General features: G+C 54.8%; 1 long non-coding RNA gene across 1 annotated transcript in view; it reads left to right on the top strand.

The window, feature by feature from the left end:
• Nucleotides 1-23,528, top strand: part of LOC132344145 (uncharacterized) — a 49,900-nt gene extending 26,372 nt beyond the window's left edge. The window contains exon 2 of the long non-coding RNA XR_009493267.1: nt 1-23,528. This exon is cut by the window's left edge and continues 19,485 nt beyond it. This is a non-coding gene — a long non-coding RNA (uncharacterized lncRNA).
• The last annotated feature ends 3,818 nt before the right edge of the window (nt 23,529-27,346 follow it).

The following is a 27,346-nucleotide window of genomic DNA, read 5'->3' on the forward strand; positions in this document are numbered from 1 at the left end:
CCAGGTTCCAGGCGTTTGGCTGAGTGGCACAGGGTTACCAGACGGCCTCCCGCCTGGGTCCAGACCCTTGCTCTGCCCAGCAGTCTTTTCTCTTTCTGGAGACTTAGTTCTTTGGCCGTGAAATTGGTAGTACTCTCCTCCCAGGTTGCTTTGAGAATTAAGTGAGGCGAGGTTCACAGTGGATTTATCTCTTGTCCCTGCCCTACGTGGGATAACTACGTGATCTGGGGCACATCCAAGGCCTTTGGATGGGGCTTGGAGGCTGCTCGGGGGGTGGACCTTTGGTCCAGAGAGGCTGCTCCCTCCACATGGGGCCCAGGAGCTTGACTCTGTGATATACAAGGATTCATACCCACGTCCTTCCACCGGTGGCACCTCAGGTGTTTCCATGTCCGATCTGAGCACCTCAGTTTTCCAGGGTATGAGGTGGGGAGACTGGGACTTATTAGGATGAAACACAATGTCTGGTTAGTGCTTAGTGTGGAGCTGGGCACATGGGAAGTGCTCATAAATAAATTATACTGAAATATTCATCTCAGTAGAAAATCTATTTTCAAAACAGAACACTGCCTATCGAGTCACATTGTGATTTAATCTCAGGAAACACTAAACAACGCCAATAACCATAATACCGGTAGTTAGAAGGCCACCCCTGCAAGGCCCACCCATTGGCCCCATGAGCATTTGGAGCCTTCAGGGTAAGCCCCGTTCGTGGCTGAACACACACCAGTTCTCATCTGGCCTTTCAGCCTTCGGACGTCCAGCTTGCCTCTCTGCTCAGATAAGGATCTCTGTGTCCTTCTTGGCTGACTGCTCTGAGGGCCGCCGTGCTGCTAACCCTGTCTTTGTATTTCACCTGTCTGTCGCCTCGGGGCTGGACTGCACCTAATAATCCTGCCATGTGAACAAGGGCCCTTGGGACCTGTTCTCCAGGAGATACTGCCCAGGACCCCTGCACCCCGTGAAGCACCCCCGTCTTCTACAGGGTACAATGGGTGTCTCTCCCTCAGAGTCCGGTCCTCACTGTTCCACATGAGGGGGATGTGTATCCCCTTTGGGGGATCCACATCTCACGGCCACCTGGGGTCCTTGCACCTCAGTCCTCATAGTTGCTTGGAACCACTGTTGTCTCCTAAGGTCCCGGGGAGGTGATTGGGCAGAACTTGATGCTGTCAGTTACGTGCTCTGATTTGAACCTGGCTCCCGGCCGGACCTCCAGCCCTCAGCTTCCTACTGGCCCTGGGGTGGTGACCAGAACAGATAAGATCCCTGTCTATGGGGAGCCAGAGGGGAAACAGGTCAAGAGGCTGATAGATGTCCCTTTTATACACGATGATAGGTGCTAAGAAGGAAACAAGTAAAGTGCTGGATGAAGACACAGAGGGTGGGGTAAGAGGCCTCAAGATGGGAGGACCTTTCTGGGGAGGGCCCTGCAATGGTGGGGGTGGGCTGGAGGGCACCTGAGGGCAGAGGAGCAGCTTGTGCTAAAGCAGACCCTGACTCCAGAAATGGCATGTTCTAGAACAGAGAGGAACCTTGTGTGGCTGGAGGAATCTCTCGGGTTTTGAGGCAGGGACCACCTACCACCTTCCATCCTATCTTGGGTCTCCCTCCTGCCCCCAGAAAGCCAGCAGAGCAGCCAGGCCAGATGTGGACCTGAGCCCGTATCTGTGTGTGGGTTCCATTCAGGGCAGCTCTCTACTCCAGCCAAGGGGCAGATGACCAGTAACATCAGTGACTTCTTCTGCCTTCTGCCGGTTGCCTCCATCTTTGAATGGGAGACCTGACTTCAGTTCCTGATCTTGTCCCCCAGCTCTCCTCTCCATGAGGATCCACACTTGGCCCTCTCTGTCACCTGTCATTTGAGTGACCCCCTGCTCTCACAGAGGAAGACGGCAGAGGGGTGGGGGGTCCATCACCAAGGGTCCCAAGGTAAGCCGGGTTTTCCCACCTGAGGTCAACTTTGGCCCACAAACCTTTCTTTATTTACTTTGGTCTTTGCTCCAGAACTCTGGTAGCAAGCTGCCTGGAATGAAATGTGAAGAACTTGAGATAATAATAAAATCAATTGGACTGTTTCCCCAGTAATTCTAGAGGCTGATGCATCATTAATGTTGGTAATACAGTGCCTGTCAGATCACAAACTTCTCAATAAATGTGCAGCTGGCAAGCTCTGATAGAAATTGGAGGCAAGCAGAGAATGAGATTTGGGGCCTTTGATATATGGGGTGTCAGCCGTGTGGTGAAGTTTTTATCAATTTCTGTCACTTTGGGCCTTTGTGCTCACTACATATGTGGTCTTCATGGCACCTCCATGTGAGCTGCCTGGATGCTAACTGGCCCCCGACCAGGGTGAGGAGGAACAGCTGCTGGAGGGGCCTTGACATCCAGGCCTGGAAATTACTGAGAGCTGCTCAGGTGACGAGCACAGGCTGGATGGGCAAAGCCAGAGGCCTTTGGGCCTGACCCCATGGGTCACTCAGCCAGTCCACAAGCATTTATTGCGTCCTATTGGGTCCATGAGACCACTGGGCCCTGCCCTGGGGGCTGCAGGAGCTGCTGTGGAAGTCTACGGCTTGGGGAGCAGGAACAGTCAAGTGGTCATTTCTTCCTGAGATTGTGGGGCAGAAGGCAAGTGGAGAGAAGGCCTAGGTCAGTGGCAGTGTGTGCTGGTAGACAAGTGGGGAGGGGGCATGCTCAGGACCCTGGGGTTGATCAGGGAGTGAGGAGTTTGATGAGTCTAAGCCCCAGCAGCAAGGGAGAGAAGGTTGGAACCTTCCTGGGGGCAGCGTCGCATGGCGATTAGTGCGTGTTCTCCAGAGCCAGCCTTCTGGGGTTGTATCTTAGCTCCCCTTACCACGGGGCAACTCAGAGAAGAGACTCCATCAGGGAGGTGCAGTGGGGGATATAGTAGCAGAACCACCCGCCTGGAGGGATCTTGGGAGCATAATGAGTTAATCCCAGTACAGAGCCTCAAACAGGGCTGGTACCTTGTTTGCACCTGACCAGCACTGGCATTACTTCTGCTCAGTTATCAGTTAACCCTTGGGTAACTGAGAGCCTGACAATTGAGATTCAGAGAGGCAGAGCAGGGCATCCCAGCTCACAGAGCTGGCAGGAGCAGAGCTGCTGCTGAAGCTGGGAGGTGGTGGCATGAGGACGGGGCCTGGGAGGTTGCTAGGTAACCACCTGGGGGTTAGCTCGCAGGTGGGCGGTGGGTGGGCTCAGGTCTTGCTTGCTAGTGGCCTCGGTGGCCTGGGGAGATTCTGAGTGGCCTCTGGGACCTGAGGGTGGAGCTTTGGAGTCTGGCTGCGCAAGGGCTGCCGCTTCTGTCAGATGAGCCATTCTGTTTGCACATTCCAGCAGTGGGTTGGGATCCAGATGCTTCTGGGTGCCCCCTGCCAGGGGTCAGGCCCTGAGAGCCAACGGCCTCCTTGACACCCACCCCAGAGCCACGGCCTTGGAAACCAGAGCGAGAGGATCCCTGAGCGGTGGGAAAGATTCGGGAGGTGTTCTGATGCTGCCACAGACCTGTTAGGGACCCACACTGGAGGCCTGGGAGTTGGGTGTGCCTGTGCTCCCCAGAGGCTGGTGCTCCCCGAGGCCCCCTGGGTTCAGGACCCCTCACTCCACTGAACTGGGGCCCCCACAGTCTGCCTTTACCATGTTCCTCCCTCCCGTGACTTCACGGGCACCCCAGGACTTACTCACTGGTTCTGCATTGTTTGCTTTGAGAGGAAGGCAAGGTGGTGAGTTCTCCTGGGGCCTCAGGAAAGAGGAAGCAGTCTTGTTAGATGGGAGTGTGCAGATGACCCAGGGGCCTGTACCACACTACGGGCGAGGAGAGGTGGCAACTGGGCCCAGGTCTGCCCCAGGCCCCCTGCCCCTGTCGGAGCCTCCGTGACCCCTGTGGGTCCTCCTGTTGCTGAGCCTGGGGTACTGGCGCTTGCCTGGTTGGGGAAGAAGGCTGGCTCTGCATTTAGCAGGTGACTTGCCCAGAAAAATCCCTCTCCATAACCCTCCCCGCCCCCTGCCTGTGGCTTGGGTTTAGAGGAAGTGTCCCTTTGTGGGAGTGGGAGCTGGGGGTGGGGTGGTTGGGGAAGGCTGAGGGGAAGCTGTAAGGTGCAGTAGCATAAGCGCTTTAGGAGGAGAAGGGGCCCTCTTCACTACCTGGAGGGCCTCGTCCCAGCAGAGCACGGGTGCGAGCTGGTGCCACCCTGATCGAGTCCCACCACTACTGCTTATATGGCCTTTACAGCCCCTCTGAGCACCGCTCAGCTCCTCTGAGCATCAATTTCCTTATCACCAAAATGGGGGTCCTCATGCCCACCTGATTGGAGGTGTGGTGGGCATACATGTGATGCTCAGAACCTCTTCGTTCCTGAGTGCCAACCTTGTCCCAGACTCTGGTTGACCTGTCCTGGCCTGACCCCAGAAGCTCAGAGCCTCACTAGAGAACAAGACAGGCCTGTGTTCCTACAGCAGGAAGACCCCGTGGCCACCATGAGGGGCCTGCCTTGGGGAGTGGCTCAGGTCAGACTGCAGGGGAAGGGCATTCAGTAAGGCTTCCCATAGGAGGTGACCTTTAAGCTGCACCCCAAAGAATGAGCCAGGGAATGTTCAGCAGAAAAGGAGCAGCGGAGACATGGGGCCTTGGTGGGTGGGAAGCAAGGCTAGGTTGCTCAGCGGGGATCTCATCACACCCTGGAGGGCTTTAAATGCCCTCCGTGCCTTAAAGTTTACCCTTGGTGCAGGGTCAGTGAGAAAAGATTTGGGGTGAAGAGTGAGGGAGCCAGACCTGACTGATAGAATGATCACCATGGGGGCTGGCTGGAGGGTGTCCTCACAGGGGCCCTAAGGCGGCCCGGCTGCCTAGCGAAGGGGTTGCCTAGTGCTGGCTGGGCCTGGCTACAGCAGTGCTGTATGAAGGCTGGATGGTGGTTGGTGGTGGTTTTCAAGGGGAGTGAATTCAAGCACCAAGGGGTGGGGGAGGGGTGCCCTTGGTCCTTGGGCTTCTGCACCACAACCCTCAGGCACTGCTTAACTGCGCAGGTGCTGGGCCTCACCCCAGCATGTGGAAACCGGGTTGAGAACTGCAGGTCTGATGAGGAGCACAGAGGCAGGGTGTCTGAGGGGGTCCCAATAGGACAGGAGCCTCTGAAGGGAAAGAGTGGAGCTGATTGCAAACTCTTGAAAGGATACAGGGAGGAGCTGCACGGGGTGGAGTGGGCTGGGCAGAGGAGAGAAGAAGAGTTAATCAGCAAACAGGCACAGAGTGCCCTTCCTATGCCAGCCCTGTAGGTGACAGGGGTGGGCAGCCCTCCTGACTGTCCAACCAAGGCAGGCACACAGCACTGGCTACATACTGAGCTCACACTACCGGAGAAGGCGGCAACTGACTCAGTCGTCCGAGATGAGTGGAAAATTCCCAGGTCAGGAAGTGAGGGAAAAGCATCTGAGGCATAGGGAACAGAACTTGCAAAGACTCAGAGTACCAGAGCAATGTTGTCAGAGGAACGCAGCCCTGAAATTCAGGCTAGTGGGCCTGGACTAAGTTTCCATTTAGGGACAGCAAGTCAGCCAGACTCCCTAAGTCAGAGAAGAAAGGCCTGAGCCTGTGAGATCTTGGGAGGCCTGAGGTCCTTATCCTGGTGGGTGTTTGAGGGTGAGGGGGAGTCATCAGTGCTTGCTGGGCTCTCCCTGCCCGAGAAAGGTGACAGCGCAGTGTGCCAGCCCTCTGACAGCCTGTGTGTTTCTTTCTGGCATGACCACATTCATGGGAGCTGGGGAGTCAGAGAAGGGCCTGTTTGTCCAGAGGGAGAGGCTGCCTCTAGGCAGGTGACTGGCACCTGCCCCTCCAGTGCCAAAGTCCATCTGAGTACACCAGGGCAGGGAGGGAGGGTGGCCAGGTCATAGCCTTCTTGGCAGGTGTGCCCTGTCATCCTGCGTGAAGACAAACCAGGGGGCCCCAGGGGCCAGCACCGTCCCCTCCTCCCAAAGACACACACACACATACACACACACTCTGAAGATGTACCGTCAGCCCTCCCCACTCTGAGGACATGACATGAGGAACCAGGAAGGTGTCAAGTACTGACCCCCAGTTGCCACAACATACAGAGGTCACTGAGGACCAGAGAGGGGAGGTGACCCGCTCCAGGTCACACAGCAAGTTGGACCACCACCAGTCAGCTCCCAGGCTCCCCCATGGCACCATGGCCCCAAAGCTTTGGGAGGAACTGACTGGACCCCCACATGGCTCAGGATCTGGCCACCTTCTCTTTGGCTCCTGTGTTAGCTGTGTCTCCAAGCCCCGGGAAGAGGGATTGTCTGCCAACAGTAAGCACTCTCCTGATGGAATCAGCTTGTGCAGCTTCTTTATTCCCCCCAACCTAAAACAACCCAGGGAATTAAACCCAGAAAAGCTCTGCTCCTTGCGTGTGCTGGGCCAGCATTACCCAGCCCGAGTGTAAGACGTACGTTGGGAAGCGTGGACCTAGTAGAGTCCTGAACCCCTCCTGACAGGGAGGCAGAAATCCCAGTTCTGGAAGCGTGTAAACAGGGTTATTTTTAGCCTTGGGAGGGCTGTGGGTGCAGCAGCATGACCTGCATTTGGCTCAGCCCCCTCCTCCTGCCCCACCCAGCAGAAGGGGCCTTCTTTGCCCCTCTGCCCTCCCTCCCACCAGCCTCAGGGCTGGGCCAGTGAATTCTAGGGTCCACCAAGAGACTGAGCCGAGTGGGGGAGTCTCAGGGAGGCTGCCCACAGCCAGGAGCTGAGGCCAAGACCAGCTCACAAGGGGGCAGGATGTGGTTTGCAGAGAGGCGACATTTCATGTTACAAGAGAGATACTGGAGCCACACAGTTTCATGCTTTGTTCCGTGGGTTCTTAGTCCCTAATCCTTGTCCCTTCCCCAGTCTGGGCGTCAGGAGGCCTGGCCCCAAAGGAACGTGCTGCCACTGTCGCCTTGGTGTGCTCTGATGGGTGTGACAGCTCTCAGCATCTCTTCCACGCCCTCATCCTTGAAGTGGGATCGTTCCCCACCTGGCTGGTGGGAGTTGAGCGTGAGCTTAACAAGGTCGTGGCTGGTCATTCATTCACTCAGCAAACACTCAGCATTGATTTTGTGCCAGACATTCTTCTGGCCACTGGATATAGAACAAGGAGCCAAGCTGATATGGTACTGACTCTCCTGGAGCTAACATCGTCAGGGTCGGGGCCAGAGACAGATAATAAACAAGCACTTGCATAAACAATAATCTGCTTACAATGTGCAGTAGAGGAGTAATACAGAGTGATGTGTTAAGGAGTGATTGAGGTGAGGGAGGTGGGCTTCCCGGGTGGCGCTAGTGGTAAAGAGCCTGCCTACCAGTGCAGGACACGGGTTCAATCCCTGGGTCAGGAAGATCCCCTGGGGGAGGGCATGGCAACCCAATCCAATATTCTTTCCTGGAGAATCCCATGGACAGAGGAGCCTGGCAGGCCATGGGGTCACAAAGAGTCGGACATGACTGAAGTGATTTAGCATGTACGCACACATGGGGTGAGGGAAGGGGGCACATATTTAAACAAGAGCAATTAGAAAGGAACCCCTGAGAAACAAAGAAAACAGAGCCAGTCACAGTGGAGAGAGGAGGTGGTTAGAGGGGAAAACAGGTGCACAGGCCCTGGGGCAGGGAAAAGTGGCTGGAGGGTAAGCAGTATACTTGGTAAAATGGGCAGGGGCCAGATGAGCAGGGTATGCGGTCCATGGGAAAGCCTTGGAGAGTACTAAAAACAGGAAAAGATTTGCTTGACAGCTATAGGGAAAAGCAGGAAGGAAGTGAGAATGGGAAGTCAGCGAGGGGCTGTTGCCCTCGCCCAGGCAAAGGAGCTGGCGAGCAGTGGGCAGATTAGATCGCAGGAAAGGTGAACCCATGGAGGTGGCAGATGGTTCTGAGAAGGAGCCTCAGAATCAGGGATGGCTCCTTGACTTTGGGATTTGATGGCTGGACTGTGGGGAGGCGAGGGCAGTTGGTCAGAAGGGGCTGGTGCCCGGAGAGTGGAGGGAGAGGAGGACCTGGGGCAGGGGGAAAGCTCTTCTAGACAATGCACAGGCAACTATCCAAGCTCAAGTGGAGAGGGTCACTTGGGCGAGGGGGCACCCCAGGCCCCAGGCTGGCACAGCTCTCCTCCCCAGGAGCTCTCTGCCAGTCTCGAGCCAGGCTGTGTGGGCGGGTGCTCCCTTGAGACCTGGCCTGGGGTTTCATCTCAGTGCCTCATGGACAAAGCCCTTCCGGCTGACTGGTTTGGGTGGGGGTGGGCAGCTCCTGCACTCGGTGCAGAGAGGCCTGAAGGCTCAGCCCCAAAGCCTGGGCTGGACGGGCCAGAAGGCACCCTTCTGGGGCATATTGGCATACCTTTGCCTTTGACTGAGCCCTGGGTGTCACTACCATGCCTCGTGCCCAACTGGATTGACTTCTTATTGTGAAGTAGCAGCGGCCCCCCATGTATCTGGATCAGGATGTCCAGGACAGTGGAAGTAGCAACATGCTTAGGATTTCTAACAGCAAACTCGGTTCCCCTTCGTTTCGTCATCGGTCAGCTGTGTGACCACAAACATGCCCCCTTCCCTCCCATCTCTGGGCCTTGGAATTCCCATCTGAGACACCAGGATGGAGCAGGAGGTCCTCGGGCTCCTATAGCAACAATGCCTCCAGCTTTGATTGCAGAGGTTTGGCATTAGGGTCGTGGTGTGAGCAAAGTCTGGCGGCTGCACTGTGGAAACACTTTACAGGGACCTGGGGAGCAGATGAGTGCGGGATAGAGGCCACCGGGAGCCGGAACGCCCGGGCGCCTGTGGAGGGTCGAAGGGCCCAGCTTACCACACCAGCGGTTGTGCCTGCAGGAAGCTCTCTAGACTTTTTAAAGCCTCGGTTTTGCCGTCTGCCAAATGGGAGTGATAAACATCACTGACCTCAGAGGGATGAATAACTGCTGCGGGACCATGCGGAGGCCTCAGCTCAGCCCTTGCTCATGGAAGATCTTCAGTTTCTGGTGGCTGCCCTCTCCCTGGCCCTCTCCAGTTTGCAGCCAGAATCCACATTTCAGGGGCGGGCACTTCTGCTGTTGGGGCTTCCTGTGAGAGCCACAATCCCGGGCCTGGGAGCCCTGCCAAACCTAAGTGTGGAAGCAGTGAACCCCGCCGTGGCCTTGGGGGCCAACCCACTGGCCATGGCTTTCTCAGTGTCAGTGGAGGCACGCTGGGGCTTTAACCCAAGGTGGGGAGCAGTTCTGAAATCACTCCGGTTTTGTGTTTATTTCTCAAAGAAGAGATGGGTTTTGATTTCCTATCAGCATTGATGTGGTTGCTGTTGTTGTGTTGTGTGTGTGTGTTGTAACTGCTCCGGGTTTTAGAGCTGTGGTAGAAAGTGAGGAAAATAGCAGATGCTGTATCCGTTTGCCACCAAACTGTCTTGAAATGCTATAAATATTTTCTAAAAAGACTAGCTTCCCGAGCCCGACGTGTTAGTTATCTCCTCCCCGAAAAACTGATTCCCCGAAAATTAAGACAAATCACCTCTTAAATCACTGTTGTTAACCTCAGGTGTAAAAGCCGTTACTGAGCCAGCCGCGGGCCAGGCCGACTCCGCTCCGCCTAAGTGACTCCACGCGTGCACTGAGGCCGCAGTGGCGGCAGAAGGGAAAGACCCTTGTGCTCAGCCGGGAGGCCTGGCTCGGCCACTCACTGCTGTGTGACCTCAGGCTGGTGGGCTCACCTCTCGGAGCCTCTTGTGTCCTTATCTGTGTCACAGAGACATATCACCCACCACCTCTGAGAGCTGGTGCTGCTGCTCCTCAGACGTACCCACTGGTGACCGTCAGGATTCAGCTGCGGCATTCATCACAGCTAGAGAAAACCCCTCAGCCCCCGGCCCTGTCCAGCCCCCTGGCCATGTGGAGGGCAGCCGCCAAGTCCCAGGCCCCTTGCTGCTCTCTCTCTCTCTCCCACAGAGAGAGCTGGTGAGGCTCGCAGACTCTAGCAGGCAGGCAGCAAAGTAATGCCAGTGTTTCCTCTCTCTGCGTTTGTTTTTCTGTTTAACTTCTGTTTGTGGTGAGTGAGGCTAATTTCATACTTACAGTAATCTTACAAAGTTTTTTTTTTTTTTAAGAAATGTATTTTTGCAAAATCTGTGAGTAGATTTCAAGACAAATATTAAGCGAATGGAAGGCTAGACGGCAGAAGGACATGACAGAAGCCAGAAAGACATTAGGAAACGTGGTGGGGCCGGGGGCGGGTCTGCACCCAGGGGGTCCCTTTTCCTTCCTGTTCACCTGTGTGAACTTTTTATCTCCGTTACCCTTCTGTCTCCTCGTAGAGGAGTGGCAGGGTGCTGGAGAACTTTGGATGAGATCTCTTGCGACGGCGCAGTGTTTGGAGGTGACCACTAACTCCACAACACAGTCCTCCTCTCCTGGGATCCAGGCCTTACCTCCGCCAGGTGTAGACAAGCCCCAGCAGGTATTGCGGCCCCTCCCCTCACAGAGATCTCAGTTACTCTAGGTCTTGTGTGATAGTTCATCTGACAGTCCATCTGCTTTAAACTACCTCTGTGAGTGGAAGCCACAATGGCCAGAAAATATGTGTCATGGGTTCAGGCTAGGTCTCTGAATTATATATAGGCTGTGTACCTGCAAGCAAGTCACTTGCTAACTCTGGGCCTCGATTTCCTCACCTGTAAAGTGGTGGTAAGTGGGGCTGCCTCATCTACTGGCCAGCTATGAAGGCAACGGTAGAGAGTTCTGAGGGTGATGACCAGACACGACCGTGATGTGTGCCTGTGTGCCTCCCACACCCCCACCCCATCATGGCCAGCCCAGGGCTGCGCACAGGGTACGTGCCCAGGAGGGTCTTGACCAGACCCAGAGATCATGTGCTGCCAAGGTTTCGGATCCCTTGTCCATTGTTCTTGGGGTTCCTAACAGAACATGTGTACAGGTTTCTGGTTTGGAATCCTGGCTGCTGTGAATTCAAACATTACGATCATGTCCCATCATCACCCTCAGAACTCTCTACCGTTGCCTTCATAGCTGGCCAGTAGATGAGGCAGCCCCACTTACCACCACTTTACAGGTGAGGAAATCGAGGCCCAGAGTTAGCAAGTGACTTGTTTGCAGTCACACAGCCTATAATTCGGAGACCTAGCCTGAACCCATGACATGTATTTTCTGGCCATTTTGCCTTCCACTCACAGATATAGTTTAAAGCAGATGAACTATCAGATGAACTAGCAAAAAAATCTTTATGTATCCTGCTGTTTAAATGTTATCCATTCATTCATTCATTTGGAATCTTTGTACCCGGGTAGATGAGACCTCTGAAGCCAAATGGTCTGCTTTGCATTTCAGCCACTTCCTGGCCATATGGCCTTTGGCAAATTCCTCTATCTCTTTGGCTTCCACAGTGGCTCAGGTGGTAAAGAATCTGCCTGCAATGTGGGAGACCTGGGTTTGATCCCTGGGTCAGAAAGATATCCTGGAGAAGGAAATGGCAACTCACTTCAGTATTCTTGCCTGGAGAATTCCATGGACAGAGTAGCCTGGCGGGCTCCAGTTCATGGGTCACAGAGTCGGACACAACTGAGTGACTAACACTCATTTTCTTTGTGCCTCAGTTTTCTCATCTAGGAAATGGGCGTAAATATCACATGGGGCTGTTGTGACAATTAATGGGTTAGCAGTGCCTGGCTCAGGGTGAGTTTCTCGAGGGTGAGCTGGCCATGCTCACCCCTTTGGGCAGTGCACGGGCTCCCCCGCTGTGCTGAGCACTGAGGAATCGTCGAGTCCTCTTGGCTCTGCTGCAGGCTAAGGCGAAGGTTGAGGAGAGATGGGAAGACCAAGTGGTCTGTCCTAGTGGTAGGCAGAGAGAGTCCTGCCCAGAGCCTTGGCACAAGGTAATTGTCTACTGTTCATCAGCTGATGAGCCAGCTCCCCACCGTCTGTCTGTCTGCCTTCCTGTATGTCGCTCCTCTTTGTATCCGTCCGTGCAGTGCAGTATAAACAGCCCCTCCCCGACATATAGCCACCAGGGATCTGCTTGCAGGCCTAGGGGGTGACACCCTAGCCCACCTGGAAACCCATGTATTCTGCGGCTGGAGCCTGGAGCCCAGTTTTAATCATCCTCACTCCACCACTAGATACAGATGGTTGTATTATTAATAATCATAATTAATCAGCATCCACGGAGGCTCTTTTCCCTGGCTTCAGATCCTCAGGGCAGGCAGCCCCAGGAGGTCTCTCCCCAGTCAGTCCTCACTTTACAGATTGGAAAGTGGAGTGCTCGAGGCCAGGAAGAAGGAGGTAACTCTGGGGAGTACAGCTGGGAGTGCCTCTGGGCTCACAGCCCAGGTCTGGTGATGGCACCCCCGTGTTCCTGCCCAGAAGTGGACTCTCCACAGCCCCCAACCCCAGCCCTCTGAGGTCCTAAGGCATTAGACACTGGGAGAAGCCTTCAGTGCTCGGAGTGGGAGGGCAGCACTCAACCTAGGGGGTGAACTCAGGAGTCTGGGGCCAGGAGCAGAGGAAGAAAGGTAGAATGGGAGGAAAGGCCAGGGGGAGGCAGGAATCGAGTGGGAGAGAAGGTCTGACTGCGGGAGGAATTAGCCCCTGCCCTTAGGACAAGGCGGGCAGACACAGGGCAGGAGGGGGCAGCGGCACAGGGTGGAGGGGGTGCCACATACCATGTCCCCTCCAGCCCCCACCCCAACGGTGGGCCTGGGCCTGATGCCAGCTGCTTCTCTGTTCTAAGCACCATGTCCTAGAGGTAGTGATTTAGCGCTGGCGGCAGGCTGCTTCCTGATTTATGGGCCTGCTCTGGACAGGCCCAACCCCATGAGCACAGCGGCCGCCACGAGTTCCCGCATGGTTCTGCAGATGGCCACCTGCCCACCTGCTCCCCGCACCCGCTCTCCTGGGCCCCAGAGCTGCAGGGGCCCTGCCGGTGCCTCAGAGCTCTCCATGCCCCTGCTCGGGCCCCCCGGATGCCCCGAGCGCAGCTGTGTGCTGTTCTGGGTATGAGTGTGTACACCGGTGAGCACGTGTGCCCAGGAGCCTGCAGACACTAGTAAGGGAAGTGTACACGCACGTGTGTGGCTTGTGTCAGGGTGTGATTGGGCATGCCTATGGACTTGCAGCTACTACCTCATCCTGTTTTCCTCGGATGGATGCCATCCACCCTTAACACCTGCAGACGGTGACCCGTGTGGCTGGCGGAGATGTCTCAGCCTGATCACTGGACTCATCAGTAAGACTCCACCATGGTAAACAAGTCCAGAGTGCCTCCGCCCAGGACTCCTGCGGGGAAATGGAGGTGGGATCTTTCTCAGAGCAACTCGTCTTTCTGCCATCCCTGCAGTGTGAGGCTGGGAGGGACACAGCCCGCATCCCCAGGCCCCCACGTCCTGCTCCTCAGTCACCTCTCTCCACCATGCTCACAAGCCTACACTTACTCTGGCCCAAGCCTTGGGGACAGCCTTATGTCATGGGTCAAGCAGATCAGGGCATAAGCCCAGGCTCCGTCCCCAGCATGTGGGACATGCTCCCTCTGCCTCTCTCATCCTCAGCATTTTCCCATTTGCAAAGTGGCTTTAACAGCAGCCACCTAGTGGGGTTGCTGTGAGGATTAAAGGGCTGTAAAAGCTGATAATAAGTCAAGGCCTTGCCCCGTGAAGCCTCAGTTTCCCCATCTCTGGTGGCTCAGATGGTAAAGAATCTGCCTACAGTGCAGGAAGCCTGGGTTCAGTCCCTGGGTCGGGAAGATCCCCTGGAGAAGGGAATGGCTACTCACTCCCAAGGACAGAGGAGCCTGGCAGGCTATAGTCCATGGGGTCACACAGAGTTGGACATGACTGAGCGACTATCACACACACACACAGATAATGGTAATAATAACCCTCACTGGCCATCTCATAGGGCTACTTTTAGGATCAGATGAGAAAAGGACTTTGTGAAGAGAGTGGGGTGGTGACCACAGGGCACCATGGCGTCTTCCATCTCTGAGCGCAAGACAAGGGGCTCAGGGTCCTTGGGGTTAGGTGCTGCGTGGGGATCCAGGTCAGATGCTCCATCTAAATCCCCAGCTGCCACACTCCAGCCTTGGGACATGGGCACATTACCCCATCTTCATCCACATCTCTAGGAACCGTGGACTGCTCCTCTTTCAAGCAGTCATATTAATATTAATAGTAGGTACTTTGTGGTGGGATGGAAGGACTCATGAAAAATGTGTGTCGAGCTCAGCACAGAGCTTAACACAAAGTAAACGCTCGAGTCAGCAGTATTTGTTCTTATTTTTGCCAGCTTTATTGCCAGGCAGGTGGACACTAAGTTCAGAAACACAGGTGAATGATGTATTGGCATCATATTACAATAGAATCTGTGTTTTGAGACTTTGTCTCCATCAGTCCCTACCCAAGAAGAGTTAGGGTGCCTCTTTAGGGCAGTTTGCAGGGGCTGTGATGAAACTGCACCCTAGCCTGCAGGATGGTGCCCTAAGGTGGAAGGTGGTCAGTGCTGACCTCTGCTGCCTCCTGGGAATCAGGGTGCCAGGCCCCCCACAACTCCCTGGCTCTCCAGTGGGAGTGCGGCAGACATGTCTAGACCTGCCTGAACTGCACCCTCGCTGCCAGAAGCCCTGAAAAGAGGCCTGGAGCAGGACTTGACGTTGTCCCTGAGTCAGGTGAGGACCGAAGACCCCACGGCCAGCCAGGCGCTCACCCTGCTAGCTGCAGACTGAGCCCATGGGCAACCCCATCACACGTGGGCTTCCTGACCTGTGTTCTGCCTCAAACTGGCTGACGGGGTCCAGGAGAGGGGCCAAGTCCCCATCGTGCAGAAGGAATGAGCCCCTGCACCCAGGGCAGGGTGGGCAGGCACAGCCAAGGCAACAAGCGCTCAGAGGTGGTGGGCCAAGGTGGGCCCAGATAGGCAGGGCAGAGAGGAGGCAGGCCAGACTGGAGCCAGACCTTAAAGGAGGAGGGGACTTAGCTCACTGAAGGGACAGCACTTCAGAAGGACAGACGTGTGTGGCAAAGCTTTGGAGTCATTCCTGGGGAAAGGCGTGCCCTCTCCCATAAGACATCTGGGCCGCTCTGGTCCAGATGGCCTCGCCTGTCAGTGACCAGTGGCCATGGGGTGAAGCAGATGGCCAGGGAGGGGGGGCCACCCTCAGGCCTGAGCCAAGAGAGGCCAAGTGGCCCACACAGGCCAGAGCCCGAGACCTTGGCACCGGCCACTCGGAGCTCTCGACTCGAGAGTTAATGATTCATTTGTGGCCAATTTCTGCTGGCCTTTGCCTGGAAATTCCCAAGCCTGCCCCTTCCCTTGGCTCCGGGAGCTCCAAGAGTACAGTCTCATTTACACTTGGCGGAGGACATCTCCCCCACTATCCAGGGAATGGCTTTTACAATTACAGCTGTAGTGATGCTGGTTAGCCCTTAGGAGGAACTGATTCTGACCTACAGGCTGGGGGCTGGGGTGCTTGTTGAACTGTAGTCAAGTTAGAGGCCCCTCTCTGACCCCCTGGGTGAGGTGCTGATGAAAGGAGCCCTGTTTGCATTCATGGTGCTCCAGGCTGAGTGCAGAGCCGATGCAAACAGAAACCAGTCTGGTGTAACGTGGAAAGTGTGACAACAGTTACAAAGGGGGACAGAGAGCTTGACCTGGAGTAGGACTTGGCTGTAGGAAAGAAAACAATAATATGTGCAAAGGCCCCAGAGCGTGAATGGACAGGGGAGATTGAGTCGTTCTTCTCTGGCTGGAGCAAAGAGGCTGTAAGAAACATCTGGAAGTTCAGACACAACTCCCAGGTGAAGGACTTAGACTTGGGGGTTTGGCAGTGGGAGGTGCTGGCAGTGGGGAGTCAGGGCTGCTGCCTGAATAGGGATAGATGTTATGATTGGAATTTGGGGGGGGTCACTTGCCCATATGAGTCTTGATTCTGCCGGTCAGCAAACCTCCCTTGACAGCCTGCTCTGTGCCCACTCAGGCCCAAGCCCTACACAGGTGTGGTGGTGGATGAGAGGGAACAGATCACGTGCAGCACTCCAGGTGGGGTGGCAGGGACCCGGCAGAGCCGCGTGCTGCTGACAGATGTACGGGTCTGTGCTGACATTTTCAGACTCGCTGAGCCCCATTGTTCCGAGTCTTCAGGTGAGCATGTGGCATGTTCAGGTCATCTTAAGGAACTGCATGTTCCTGACAGACTGGAGAGATAGCCTGGAGGCTAACCCTGTCCCCTCAGACCGCATGGTCTTCCTGAAGGTCGAATGGGTATCTGTCACTCTGCACGTGCACAAACTGAGGCCCAGAGAGGCCAAGGCTGATGATGGTGCTCGGGGCCGTGGTCTCCCAGTCCTTAGCTGACTGTATGTATATCACCTCCCACATCCTCCTCCACCCTGATGCAAATTTAAGAATATTTCCCCAAACCAGGCAAAATATACAGCAGCCTGGTCCTCCAGGTTGAAAAGTCCCAGGCTTGGGGAGGGGGCTTCCGTTACATGTCTTTTCAACTTTGCACATTCAGTTTCTTCTGATTATTTCTTGACAGTCCCAGGCGTTGGTGGTAAACAGCCACTCTCCCCAGAATGTTTCCCCGCGACAGCAGCTTTCTCTGGAGAGGGTGCTATCAACACTTGGCAGGGCCTCCTCCCAGCTCCCGGCTTGGGCTCCTGAGCAAGGAGAGCTCCTGAAAGGCGTTCAAGAATGCCGTGCTCTCCGGGGGGGCTGGGACTGCAGGGTCCTGGCGGGCGTGGGCCTGGCCTCTTTGTTCCCTGCAGCAGCCGGCAGCCTGGCCTGGCCTCAGAGCCTCAGATGGCCCCTGGTTGTGGACGGTCCCTGAGCGGAGAGGTGGGGCGGTATCGAGTGTCCGCTGGCTCCCACAGCCCTGGTGCCCTGGTCCTTGGCACAGCTCAGCGACAGGAGGGAGCCCGAGGACAGCTCTGCCAGGCCTGTCTGAGGCTGGGAGAGCAGCGCTGCCCCGGCCCTGCAGCCTCCGTGGCCTGCGTCACGCGCTGGCTTAGGTGTCCTGAGTCAGAGCCAGGAAATGGATCTGCCGTGCGAGGGTGGAGGTGCTGCTGCCCCGGGCAGCTGGGGTGAACCCCAACCTCCTGCCCGTCAGCGTCAGCGCTCAGTGGGGGCCTGGCCTCATGCATCACTCCCCTGGCCTGGCCTGGATTTGACCAGGGCCTGGAAGAGAGGCTGAGGTGACGGCCGGCTCCCTGCTCCACACACTGTGGCCAAGCCCCTGAGCCCACATGGCCAGTATCTGCGGGGCTGTTGACAGGATGGAATGCTCAACTTAGGCTCAGCGAGGCTGCGGACCTCTGCCGGGGCTGTCCAGCTTTCCTGGGATGCCCTTCCCAGGTTTGTGCTCTGGGTGAGAATTTACCCAGGAATGACTTCGGTGGCAAAGCCTTCCTTAACAACCCCACTGCAGCCAAAGTGGTTCCCTTTTCCTTGGGGCCACCCTCGGAGTTGACCTCCACAGCAGCTCCTATCACAACGTAGCGTAACCACGTTTTCCTTCAAAGGGCTCCCTCCCACCTTTGCGTGAGTGCTTTGAGGCTGATTTATCTGTGCACCTTGCATGCCTGATACATACTAGATGCTCAATAAGAGCAGGCTGGATTTAATGAAGGGGGTTCCTGAGAGCGGTATCAGAGTGTCCTTTTGTTAATAACGTGGTGAAAATGGTGGGGGGCAGTCAAGTGAGAGGCTGACTGCTCCCCACCCCCCACCAGACCCCCTTCTCAGCCTCTGCCTGCCTGAGTAGTAGCTGGGGGCTGCAGCGGCCCCCTCCCCGCTTCCACGCAGCCAGAGCCTTCCTTGCCAGCAGGAGTCGGCTCCCTGGGCTGCCCGTGTGATCACTCTCCAGAAAACACCCCAGTGGAAACTGCATGAATGATTGATAAGAGCTGAGAGCTGTTTAATTTTTCCCCCTGTTTAATGGCTATCAATAATTTAATACGCTCTCTGTATGTTTTTAAGAAATAGCACCCATTTCGCCGTCTCCGGTTTAGCGGGCTAAATGATTTAAGTGTTGGAAATGTGCTCTGAGGATGGAGGTTTGAGAGTCAGAGGAATCTGGGGGCTGGTGGGGTTAGGGGGAGGTGGGTTCAGAGCCAGCCAGCAGCGTCTCGGCCTGGGTGAGTGGGTGGGTGTGTGTGTGTGTGGGTGGGTGTGTGTGTGTATATGTCTGTGTGTGTGTGTGTATGTGTGTGTGAAGGTGGGAGGGAGGGGGCGGGTAAAAGCCAGTGCCTTTCTGCTAAGAGCAAGATAATTGCTTTTCCGGGTCTCGCTGAGCAGCAGCTGAACAGCTGTCAACTCACCCCCTCCCCAATGCTGAGCTTTTCTGGATAACTCTGGGGGGCCGAGGGGCACAAGGAGGGAGCGGCTGCCGGTACCACCATGGGTTAGAACCGCCCTCCCCCTGACATCTCTGCCCCTCCTAAAGCTGTTAAATCATTTTTATTTTAATGATGCAGTTAGTCTCCTGCCAGCCGCATCTTCCAGATAGGGTAGGGGAGGTGTGGAGTGTGGGGCTCAGAATCACTCATCTCAAGGCCCAAAGGGACCTGGAAGGTCATCTGCCGGTGTTCCCCTCAAACTTTACAGATGCGCAGGATCACCTGGGAGGGCTTGTTAAAAATTTAAATTTCTGGGCTGCGTTCCAGACCCACAGACTTCCATTCTCAGGGGAGAGGCCTGGGAGGCTGTGGGTTTCACGAGCAGCCCCGGTGATTCTTATCATCAGAGGAGTTTGGGAAATACAGAGTTCAGCTCCAGTTCCGACGCTTCCTGTGCGCTCACAGCACCACTTGGCCACTGCATCGGCTTGCACGCCTCTGTGGACAGGGCCCTCACCACTCTGAGACGGCACACCCGCTTGGGGAAGGCGTGCCCCAGTTCAGAGCTCCTTCTGTCATTAGTCTGGACCCAGCCAGCTGCCCTCACAGGCTCCTCACACCAAGTTACCTCTGCCACAGGACAGACCGAAGCTGACCCGCAAATAGCCGGGTCTCCATCTCCCATCGTGAACGCTCTGGCTTCTCTGAGCCTCCTTGTTGGGCAAGGAGCTTCCTTTCTTAGTGAAAGAATCTGGGTACCAGGGAAAGCATGAGGGTGGAGATGGACTCTCCCCTCCAGGCCTGAGCACCCCCTTCCCAGGGGCAGGTGGGTGACAGGGTGCAGTGGCCTGCCATCGATGACCTGCAGTGGCCACACCCGCCTGCTTGTGGCAGGGACTCTGAGGAGGCAGAAAGATTCCCTGGCCTTTCAGGGGCCAGCCCTCCCACAGGAAAGAAAAATGTGACTCATCAGAGACTGTTGACTAAGCCGATCTCTGGGATAAGAGTGGAGGGGGCTGAGGTTGGAGGGGGCTACCCCAGGGCCACACATCCATTGAGGACAAAGCTGGAACTGCAGAGATGGAATAGGAGGCCCAGAGAGGGGCATCTAGGACCGAGGCCCTGGTGCCCACCTGAGTCACAGTCACGGAGTCAGTGTATGGAAGGATTTTAGCAGAGCTGATGCCCATGTGTCTGACATTACCACTCTCCACTGTTTTGGCAGAGATGCAGTGCTGACTGCCCGTCGGCCCTGCTGTGCACTTTATTTCACTAGATAATTAAGAGGGAAGGAGTAGTACCCTTTCACAGGTGTCACCATCTGGCTACAAATGGGTGGCTCCTTAAGTCCTCCCCCTCTTTGTAAACCCTCTTTGTACCCCCAAATTTAGCCTTGCCCTTGGTCTACCTGGGAGAAACTGGGTTCCCAGGAGATGGTGACATATGACCCTTCTTGTGATCACCAGTTCTCCCTGTTCCCCTTCATCCCCAAAGCCTGGCTGATCATCACAGCTCCACTGTGGAGGTTGTGACCCTAGGGGAATAAATAGGAAAAGGGGTGCCCCCTAACCCTACAGGGCTCCCACTTGGAGAGTTCCAAGAGCTGGGGAGACTGAAGGGACAGACTTAAATCTGTGCTCAGGAAATTCCAGCTCCAGAGAGATAGTTGTATGAATATGGATACTCGGGCAAGGCCAAGGGCAGTCAGGGAAGGCTTCCAGGAGGAGGTGCTTCCTGCCCTCAAGCTTGAAGCTGGGCAGGAAGGGAGGGGCCTCCCCAGCACAGAGGTGTAAGGTGGCACTGTGAATGTGCAGAGGAGAGTGAGGTGAGGCCAGCAGGCCAGGGCGGGGCTGGATCTTGGCTGCCTGGGCAGAAAGCCATGGAAGGTTTGTTTGTTTTTAGCTTCAGCTGAAGTATTACATCCATGCTGAAACAGTGTGTATATGCTAAGCATAGCTCAACAAATTCTCACAAAATGAATACCCTCATGTGACCAACATATAGATCAAGAAACAGAACATTCCAGATCCCCTAGAAGCCCCCCAACATACCCCCTTCCAGTCATTGCTCCCCCGCAAGGATAATGACTACATTATCCTTACAATATCAACAGTATACTATAAGTTATCTATTACTGCCCCCAAAACCACCCCGAAACTTAGTGGCTTAAACAACTGCCATTTATTATGTCTCGTAATTCTGTGGTTTGCCTGAGCAGTCCCTTTGCCAGTTTCCCTTGGGCTTATGTGACTCCAGTCACCCGAAAGGCCGGCTGGACAGGATGGTCAAAGATGGCCTCAGTCACATCTGGCAGGTTGTGCTGGCTATTGGCTGGGCAGCCTCAGTTCTCCTCCACCCCCCAGTAGGGTAGACTGGCTTCCTTCCCTGGCCAGGCCACATTCCAAGAGGGCCCAAACCAGAAATAGCAGGATTTCTTGAGACCTAGTTTCTGTAAGTCACAAAATACTACTTTCACCAAGTCCTGTTGGTCAAAACAAGTCTCGTGGTCAGCCTGGATTCAGGGATAGAGGATAGGCTCCACCCTTTTTAAAAAATATTTATTTTTACTTATTTATTTGGCTGCACGAGGTCTTAGTTGCAGTACACGGGATCTTCGATTTTCATTGGGGTATATGGGATCCCTTGGTTGCAGCACGTGGGGTCTAGTTTCCTGACCCAGGATTGAACCCAGGCTCCCTGCATTGGCGTTGCAGAATCTTAGCCACCAGACCACCAGGGAAGTCCCTGGACTTCGCCTTTTGATAGGAGCAGCTGCAGAGAATCTGGCCATATGTATTTAGTCTACCCCAGGCTAGAGTAGTTTTGCCTATTCTTGTTGCTGTTGTTCAGTCACTAAGTCATGTCTCACTCTGCTACCCCATGGACTGCAACATGCCAGGCTCCTCTGTCCTACACAATGTCCCAGAGTTTGCTCAGATTCTTGTCCATTGCATCGGTGATGTTATCTAACTATCTCATCCTCTGTCATCCCCTTCTCCTTTTGCCTTCAATTTTTCCCAACATCAGCGTCTTTTCCAATGAGTCGGCTCTTCGCATCAGGTGATCTTTAAATAAGTGGACTCCTTAAGTATATTCTCGGTGCTTCCCTATTAGTGTAGTGGGAAAGAAAGCAGGAGACATGGGAGACATAGGTTCGATCCCTGGGTCAGGAAGATCTCCTGGAGGAGGTCATGGCAACCCATTCCAGTGTTCTTGCCAGGAAAATCCCATGGACAGAGGAGCCTGGAGGACTATATAGTCCACAGGGTTGCAAAGAGTCAGACAGGACTGAAGTGACTGAATACACAAGTATATTATCCATTGTATCTGGCTTTTTTGGTCAACATTATGTTCATAATATTACCTGTATTGTTGGATATAGTTGCAGATTATTTGTTTTTGTTGCTGTGTTGTATTTCATTGTGTGGATACACTGATTTATCCGTTCTACAGTTGATGACCATTTGTGAAGTTTTCATTCTTGGGCCGTTTTGACTAGCACTGCTGTGAACATTCTAGTATGCATCATTGGGTGACCACATGCACACATTTCTGTGGAGCTGAAAATGCTGGGTTGAGGATAGACCACAGGCTAGGGGATGCATGCGAACTGTTCAAGGTGGTGCCCATGACATGCCCCACCAACCCGTGTTTGGGAGGCCCAGAAGACCTCTGTGGAGGACAGTGAAGTGGTTAATGGGGGTTTTGGAGAGGCCCCCCAGCTGAATGTGGGCTGGAGAGGTGTCTCTGACCCCAGGGTTCCCTGTAATGTCCCCTCTCTGGCCTGCCTCTAGCCTCAGGCCTCCTGGCTGGGAAAGGAGGACCATCAGACCAGATGGCTCTTTTCTGAGTTTGATCTTCATTACTGCACTTTTTCCTATCCCACAGCCCTTCTACTGCCCTCCCTCTTTTACCCAGAGTCCGCCTTCTACAGCTAGCCTCATCCCCCAACAATCAGGGAAGCTAGGTGCCTGCATGAACTGACACATGAGGATGCAGGAGGTGGAAGGGACTGCCGTGGCTGCCTCCAGGCAGTGGACAAGACAAGGAGATTTGGGCTTAATTTCTGGCCTGGCTCTTTCTTGCAATGGGACCTTGGGAACCCTGCAATGGGAACCCTTCCCTTATCGGGACCTCAGTTTCCTCATATGTGAATTGGCAGAGAAGGGAGTCCACCTCCCCAAGCCTCTTTGGTCTCACCACCCTGAACTCTGGGTTCTGGAATCTAACAGGGGCAAGGGTATGAGGAGGCCCGTGGAAAGCTCAGCAGGCTTCTGGACTTTAGGGCATATGTCAAATGGCCCATTTTGTTCAACTTATTTACTGACTGTCTTCACTGCCCCACTCATCCATCCATCCATCCCTCCATTTATCCATCCAGCAGTCGCTGTGGCCTTGTGAGCCTCAGAGGACAGACATAAACTAGACCTCATTCCTGATGACCAGGAGCTCTGCTCACAGGGGAACCCGGCCAATAGAAAGCTGGGGCTGGGGGGAGGGCAGGGAACATGGTCAGCTGGACCCAAGCCACTGCAGGATGAACAAAGAAAGGAGCAGCAGGTCAGTGAGGGCTCCATGGGAACTTCTGAGCAGAGTGGGGCTTTGAAAGACAGAAACATATGGGAAAGGGCTCCAGACAGAGTACCCGGCTTATCCAAAGGATGGGGTTCCAGGGGGCTAGGCTGACCCAGACAGAGTACCTGGCTTATCCAAAGGATGGGGTTCCAGGGGGGCTAGGCTGACCCAGACAGGGTACCCGGCTTATCCAAAGGATGGGGTTCCAGGGGGGCTAGGCTGACCCAGACAGAGTACCCGGTTTATCCAAAGGATGAGGTTCCAGGGGGCTAGGCTGACTGCAACACAGTGGTGGGTGTCCCAGCATGGCTGAAGCTGCAGGACAGGGTACAGAGAAGCTGACCTTGGTGCTGGGGCCAGTTCTGGACCTCTGACCTTTACTTGGAGTGGAGGAGGGGGACAGCATCCAGTTATCCAGTTTCTAGGGTGGCTCCACTTCTGTGGGCCTGCTCAACTCTCGGAGATGGCCAGAGGGGCCTGGGCAGGCAGGACCTAGAGGTGGGTGAAGAGGGTCGGGGCCCTCAGGCTCAGGCTTGGAGCTCACTGCACCCTCTCCTCTCTTCCACAGGACCTGCAGCAGCTCTGCTCAGCCAGGTTGGACTGCTGGGGCTACAGCTTCCTTCCCCTGTGACTGCCTTTTCCTGACACCCTTAGCAGCCTCCAGTCCCCGTGGTCAGCAGAGACCTTGGCAGGTAAGCAGAATGAGCTGGGCCCTGACCCTGGGTGTCTGCAGGTGTGGGACTCAGTCCAAGCGGCTGGTGCTGTTTCAGGGCCTAGAGAAGCGGGAGCTGGGCTGTCATCACTGAGGAATTAGGGGAAGGGGTTTATTTCTTAATTTTCACTTCTCCTTGGCATCCTCCTTTCAGAGGGAGCCAGAGAATGGAGGGTTGTGGGAAGGGATATACCCTAGTCTGGCACTTGAACTTCAGGTTTTATCCAGTTGCCAACTCCCAGTGTAGTGTTGGGTAGCCCTGTCCCTTCGCTTTTGAAAGCCTCCGTTTTCTCATTTAGCTCATGAAAATAATAATAATATCTTCTAACATTCTGAGCACTTAACTGTATGCCAGGCACTGTGCTAAGTACTGTGTAGTTATTCACTCTTTTCATCTTCATCACAGCCCTGTGAGGTGGGTGCTGTTATCCTTCCCATTGTACAGGCGAGAAAACTGAGGTTTGTGGTCTGAAAGGAGCATGCCCAAGGCCGCACTCCTGGCTGAGCCCCCATGGGGTTCACTTCCAGGTCTGTGTGGCTCCAGTGCGCCACGTCCTGACCTCTGGTTCATTCTGCCCCTGGCCTTGCCCCCTCTCTGCTGGTCTTTTCTTGTGGGTGGGCATCAAGAGATCATGGGTGTCCTCATTTGGCTGGTGGGAAGCATGAGGTTAGGAAGGCTGCCATGATGTGGGATGAGATTAACACTGGAGTTTCATGTGAGTATGGGGAGGCTGGAATCTAGGAAATCTTGGAGAAGGTAGCCCAAGTTATGATCCAGAATGTCTCTGAGAGGACTAAGATTTTCCTGAGAAAGAAGACCATTTATAGTTACACGTGAACATGAGGTTTTTCATCTGAAAGTACAGATACACATACAAGTCTCAGAGGGGTCTTCTACCCCATAGTCATACCTGTGTCCATGAACACGTGTACATGTGTACTCTACACAGGCAATGTGTGCTTGTAAACCTGTCCCTACATGCTAAGGGGCTATAGATGTGCGTGCACACACAGCCATGAGTGGTTGTGTGTGCACAGATACATACAGAAACCTGCAGAGGCACACTCCCTCTCATGCGTATACACACAGACCTCACTCGTGCACACTATAGACACACATGTGCACAGACTTGCTGCACACGTATGCTTATAGAGGCACGTTCACAAACTTCTGTGTTGACTCTTTACACAGATACACAGACACAGGTTCTCAGGACACATGGTATCTCCACATACACACAGGGATGTACTCACATGCATACACAGGGAGGGATGTGTTCCAAGGAGAAGGGACCATGGCACAGGGGGCATGAGTTCTGACTGGTATGTTCTCTGGTGAGGGAAGAGATCTGGGAAGAATCCCCAGGAGGTGACAAGTGAGCTGAGCATTGGAAGGCAGGGAGAAATTTGCTAGGTTGATATAAAGGAGAAAAGAGAAGCCCAAGCAGAAGGTCCGGCTCTTGCAAAGTCCCAGAGAAATCAAAGTTTGTGGCTGATTCATGTTGACGTATGGCAGAAACCATCACTATTTTGTAATTATCCTCTAGTTAAAGAAAAAAAGTTCATTTATTGGCCCTCTACTTCCTCTCCCAACATGTCCACCAGAATCTCCTAGAATCAGGTCTGGCTAAATAATTTGCAGGGCCTGGTTCAGAACAAAATTGTGGAGCCTGTCACTCAAAAATTATTAAGGATTTCACGATGGTGGCCATAGAACATTAAACCATGAGTAGGTCCTTTTGAGCCTGGGGCCCCAGGCAACTGCCTATGAAGCCAGCACTGCCTAGAATAAGTGAAGAACGGACTTCACATGCAGGCTCCGCCAGTCACTGACAGACCCAGTGACCTTGGGCAGGTCCCGCATCGCCCTGTGAGACTCATCTGTCCAAGGGAGAGATGTTGCCCTCTCCACCAGCTGCAGAAGCCCCGGTGGAGCCAGCATCCAGCTCATCTCAAGCATCTGGGGACGGTGGCTTCGGGGAGGGTGGGATGCCAGCCCCACCCCCAGCAGGCAGTGGTGTCCAGGGGTGTCCCGGTGTGCACTGTCTGCCTTTGAGCCCTGTCCCTACACACTTTGGAAACCTGGTGTTTGTGTGCTTTGCCTAATCCACAAGGGCAGAGGGGGTTGGGGGCTGCTCTGTGTTTTATTTGCAGAGCCTTCTGCCTCATTGCCCCTTGCCTGCCCTTCTCTGTTTGGCAAACTCACTTCTGTGGGCCAGATGCTATGGAGCCTTCTCTGACCCCAGGCCTGCCCTCCTGACCTCCGCCCTGTGACCCGCTCCGGTAGCTACAATGACCTGTTACTGTAGAGTTCTTTACAGTGTGTAAGCTCTTTCACACCCCATCAGGCCATTGAGAAAGCCCTTGAGAGGTCCTATGCCCTTTGCCAGACTGGAAAACAGAGGCCCAGAGTTGCAATCCCTAGCCTAGCTCCCGGGCTGAGGTCAGGCCTACCTCGGGAAGGGATATAGACAGTGGCCACAGAGGGTGGCACCTAGGCTGTGTTCCGAGGCAGCTTCCCATTTCAGCATTTTGGAAGACGGGCTCTCCCAGCCCCTTATCCAGGAGAGGCCCCGCAGGTGCTACGGCTGTTGAAGAGGACCCAGCGGGCTGAAGGTCTCTTCAGCTGAGTACACAAGCCCCCAGACCTACCCACCACTGGGAGTGGCTTGGCCCGCTTCCCTCAGCCTGGCAAAGTGGAGCCAGGTCTGGGTCATGACAGCCAACCCAGCTGGACACAGAAGAATGTCTAGTCAGGGCCATGACAGCTGCCCCCCCGGCTGGCACTTCATTAAAGGTACTCAGCACACCTTTGGTGGATGAGTGCAGAGGGCATGGATGTGGTGAAAGGTATGGACTCCGAGCCTTGGCATTGGGGTTTTCCAGACTCTTCACACTCCTCTCTTTGTAACTTTAGAAGCGTGGCTTAATCTCTCTTTGCCTCATTTCTTCATCTGTAAAATAGGGATAATAATAGAACTAACCCCACTGAGTTGTGAGGAATTCAATAAAGTCATCCACATAAACCCTTGCTGCAGTGCCTGGGATGAGGTTAGTGCTCCACGGCATTGACGGTACGCAAGCAGGTGGGGCTGAGTGATGGGGCTGATCCCCAGGGCTGTGGGCACACAGGGAGAGACGTGGTTGGATTGTCATTTCAGAGAGGCTGTAGGGGGACAGCGGGGGTTGGGGTGTCACATGAGGCAGTTCCAAACAGCTGTGGATGAGAGCTCTGTAGGCAGGGACCTGGGTTGACAGCCCCTCTAGCCCTGAGTTTGTGGCTTCACACTGACAGCATGAACACCATCATCTGTCAGTCAACACGTTTCCAGGGCTACATGGCACAAGGCAAGTTTGGGGCTGGTTTAGACGACGTTGAGTGCCAAGCCCAGCTCATGGCGGGCCTGGCCGTGGCCACACAGAGCTTGAATTCCAGGGTCCCCATGTGGCGTGCATGTCAGTCTCCAGCGCCAGCTGGGAATGCACAGACTCCTTTCCCTCCTTGGAATTCACTGCCAGCAGTCCAGGCCTGTCCACCCCCAGCCTCTGCAGCCAGCACTGACCCCTCACCCAACCTGAAGCTGGAAATACAGTCCACAGCCCACTGGTCGTTCCTCCCCGAGGTGGGGGACCCTCTGGGTCAGCAAGGTGGGCCATTGTCCCCCCAAGCCCTT

The sequence above is a fragment of the Bos taurus genome, chromosome 28 (genome assembly GCF_002263795.3).
Source record: "Bos taurus isolate L1 Dominette 01449 registration number 42190680 breed Hereford chromosome 28, ARS-UCD2.0, whole genome shotgun sequence".
In the NCBI taxonomy this organism is placed as follows: Eukaryota; Metazoa; Chordata; class Mammalia; order Artiodactyla; family Bovidae; genus Bos; species Bos taurus.